We start from the raw sequence: 4,217 nt of genomic DNA, 5'->3' as shown, positions 1-4,217 counted from the left end.
GCCTCCCCGCCGCCGCACGGATGCCTTCACGCCGCCGTGCGCCGCCGCGCCCCGCGCGCCCGTCCCCGCCGCCGGGTCCCGTCCCCGTCGTCGGCCCCGTGCCACCTCGTCGGATCTTCGCCACCCCGCTGCTCCTACCGCGCCGCCGCGCCCGGATCCGCTGGATCCCGGCCGGAGGAGCTCGCCGGCCGGCCAGATCCGACCCCCCCGAGCTCCCTCGACCTCGCCGGAGACTTCCCCGACCACAACTCCGGCGAGCCGCCGCCTGCCTCGTTTTCTGTGCCACGGTCAACCCTAGATCCGGAGTAGTAATTTCTGCTAAGTCTCGAAATTGTTGCATATTTTGTTGCCATGTTCATCATGCCATAACTTTCTGCTCGTAGCTCTATTTTGCATATATGATATATCAAAATGTTTGCTGTGAGATTCTCTTCATTTTGTTCCACTGTGCCATTCTTTTTTGAGTTCATCTTGAGGCCCTAATCATCGTTGCAAGAGTGCTATATGATGTTAACTGCTGTCTGTTAACAGAACTTGGTGATTTGTGTTTTTCATTGCATTTTGTGTGTGCATCCTTTGAGCTTGATGTCTACATGAGTTTTGAGCTACATCATGCCATCTTTAGAGTGCTGCAATCAATGTATTTTTGTGTGCCTTTTAGTGAGTGCATCGAGCTCGTGAAATAGGGTACTTGCTGTTGCTGGTTTGCTAGGCTGAAACTGTTATACCATGATGCTATGTAAACCTGCTGCTACAAGTCATTCTATGCGTAATCTAGAGATGTTCACTAAGGATGTTTTGTTATACATGTCATGCTCTATCCATCCATACCCCTGGTTGCATTTATAGCCTGCTCTAGCTGGTTGTAATCTTGCTCTCAAATTGCGAAATAACGTTGCTGTCAGCCTGTTAACATTAAGTTCAGTTTTGCCATGTGTTTTGTTAGTGATCCATGCACCCTATGACTATGCTATTGCCATGCTTAGCTCCATAAATGTGTCTTTTTACTGTTGGTCACCTTGTCATACCATGTATTGCTCTGTCGTGAGTGGTACAAGCTCACCAACATGCCTACTTATCGTCGTTCCTGCCATGTCTGAATCTGTCTTATCATTTGCCATGTTTGCATGTATGCTACCATCTTTTCTGTTGATCTTTGGAATAAGTTCAGTAAGGGAGTTTTGTTCTTTGTCTTTAGTATTAGCATTCCATGCCTTTGTTTGCCATGTTAAGTTCCTGTAGCATGTTGTTTGTTAGCTCTAAACATTGCAACCTGATGTTATTTCTGCTAAGTCTGAAACTGTTATTATTTGCAATCTTGCCATGTCCTTTGAGCATGTTATGGTGTTTTCTGGAGATAGCTCAGTGTTCATGTTTTGTCATGCTTTACCTGTACTTCATGCCCATGCCTTTTGTTTTCACGTTCAGATTCTGTAGCATATTGTTTTCATGCTTGCTAGATGCCTAGCTGCTGTTTTGGACAGCTTGTCCTTTAAATTTGTATATTGTATGTGTTGAACCGTTGCTCCGTTTTGAGTGTGCTCTATATGAAACTTGCTTGATTTTGCATGAAGTTTCATATTATCATGTTGCATCGTTGTTTTGAGATGTTTGCTTGATGTTTGTATGCATTTTGCATCAATGCCATGTTTAACTTGTTTTGCTCATATCTTCTAGGCCGTAGCTCCGAACTAAATGAACTTTATATGTAACTTCACTAGAATTTCATGTAGATCATCTTGGTGCATATTAACTTGCTGTTTAACAACTTGAACATGAGGTTTATTCAGTTCTGGACCAATTTTGAAATTTGCATATGAAGACTTACCGGAATTGTTATATGTATTTCCGGCCTCATTTAACCTTGTTTTGATGTGTTGTTCTTGTATGCATCATCTCTTGACATGAGTAGCTTCATGTAGCCTTGTCATGCATCATGCTTGGTTGTGCATCATGTCATGTATATGTGTGGTGTGTTTACCATGTTGTGTGCTTCTTCTCGGTAGTTCTCGTTTCGTTGCGATCGTGAGGATTCGCACGTCTACGCTTGGTTCATCTTCGTGGCTTCGTCTTCTTCATGGAATCGTTCTTCTTCCAAGCAGAATTTTAGGCAAGATGACCGTCACCTTGGATCTCATTACTATCATTGCTATGCTAGTTGCTTCGTTCTATCGCTATGCTGCGCTACCTATCATTTGCTCTTCAAGCCTTCCAAAACTACCATGTCAGCCTCTAACCTTTTCACCCTTCCTAGCAAACCGTTGCTTGGCTATGTTACCGCTTTGCTCAGCCCCTCTTATAGCATTGTTAGTTGCAGGTGAAGTTGAAGATTGCTCCTTGGTGGACAGGATTATGTTGGGATATCACAATATCTCTTATTTAATTAATGCATCTATATACTTGGTAAAGGGTGGAAGACTCGGCCTTATGCCTGGTGTTTTGTTCCACTCTTGCCGCCCTAGTTTCTGCCATACTGGTGTTATGTTCCTTGATTTTGTGTTCCTTACGCGGTTGGGTGATTTATGGGACCCCCTTGACAGTTCGCTTTGAATAAAACTCCTCCAGCAAGGCCCAACCTTGGTTTTACCATTTACCTCACCACCACCTATACCTTTCCCTTGGGTCGGCCAACCCGAGGGTCATCTTTATTTTAGCCCCCCCGGGCCAGTGCTTCTCTAAGTGCTGGTCCAAACCGAGCGATGTCCGGCGCCCCCTGGGCAACCATGGTCTATGCCAGCCCGACGTCTGGCTCATCCGGTGTGCCTTGAGAATGAGATACGTGCGACTCCTATCGGGATTTGTCGGCACATCGGGCGGCTTTGCTGGTCTTGTTTTACCAATGTCAAAATGTCTTGTAAACCGGGATTTCTAGACTGATCAGGTCTTCCTAGGAGAAGAAATATCCTTGTTGACCATGAGAGCTTGTGATGGGCTAAGTTGGGACACCCCTGCAGGGTATAAACTTTCAAGAGCCGTGCCCGCGGTTATGTGGCAGATGGGAATTTATTAATGTTCGGTTGTAAATAACTTGACACCAGATTCGAATTAAAATGCATCAACCACGTGTGTAGCCGTGATGGTCTCTTTTCGGCGGAGTCCGGGAAGTGAACACGGTTTTGGGTTATGTTTGACGTAAGCAGGAGTTCAGGATCACTTCTTGATCATTGCTAGCTTCACGATTGTTCCGTTTGCTTCTCTTCTCACTCTCATTTGCGTATGTTAGCCACCATATATGCTTAGTCGCTGCTGCAACCTCACCACTTTACCCCTTCCTTACCCATTTAGCTTTGCTAGTCTTGATACCCATGGTAATGGGATTGCTAAGTCCTCGTGGCTCACAGATTACTACAACAACAGTTACAGGTACAGGATATGCGATGATCGTGACGCGAGAGAGATGTTTGCTTGTTTTGGAGTTCTTCTTCTGCTTCTTCTTCGATCTGGGGATAGGTCGCAGGTCGACAGCTTGGGCTAGCAGGGTGGATGTTGTTTGAGTTTCTATTTGTGTTTCATCTGTAGTCGGATGGTGCTCTTATGTAAGATGATGTTGTATTCGTGTGGCATTGTATTCCTTTTGTATGTATCCCTATCTATTATGTAATGTTGATGTAATGATATCCACTTTGCAAAAGCGTATCAATATGCGATTCTATCCTTGGTGGGGCCTTCGAGTCTCTTTAGGATAGTATCGCATATTGGGCGTGACAAGTTGGTATCAGAGCCTCGACCGACCTTAGGAGCCCCCCTTGTTTGATCGAGTAGCTTGGCCGTTGTTGAGTCTAGAAGAAAACTGTTTTCGGAGTCTAGTTATATCGGAGAGTAGGAATTCTTTTTACTCCTCAGCCCCTTCGTCGCTCTGGTAAGGAATCTTGACGTAGGTGTTTTGAATTACTTCTCTTCCCCTTCAAATTTTCTTTAGGATCACGCAGTTGGTTTTCCGGTCGTTGGTTCTCATCTTTTTTTCATCCGGTGCATTTCTTGTCAAGTTCACTCGAGCATCTTCATCTTTGCCAAGTTCAGTCCTCAGTTGTCTTCTTTTTCCCACCCACCCACCCCTTTTCCTTCTCGGAGCCGGAGTCCGTAATCGAGTATCCATCCTACTCGTGTGAAGCCTTTGTTTTCTTTCAACCGGTGTTTTCTCTTCAAGATATTCGTCGGTTCTACCTTCCAAGTTGCCTTCGTTTTCCCGCCCTCCCACCCTTTTTATTCCCGGAGCT

This window comes from Triticum dicoccoides, chromosome 4B (assembly GCF_002162155.2).
Source record: "Triticum dicoccoides isolate Atlit2015 ecotype Zavitan chromosome 4B, WEW_v2.0, whole genome shotgun sequence".
NCBI lineage: Eukaryota > Viridiplantae > Streptophyta > Magnoliopsida > Poales > Poaceae > Triticum > Triticum dicoccoides.
Note: the sequence above shows the minus strand (reverse complement) of the source record.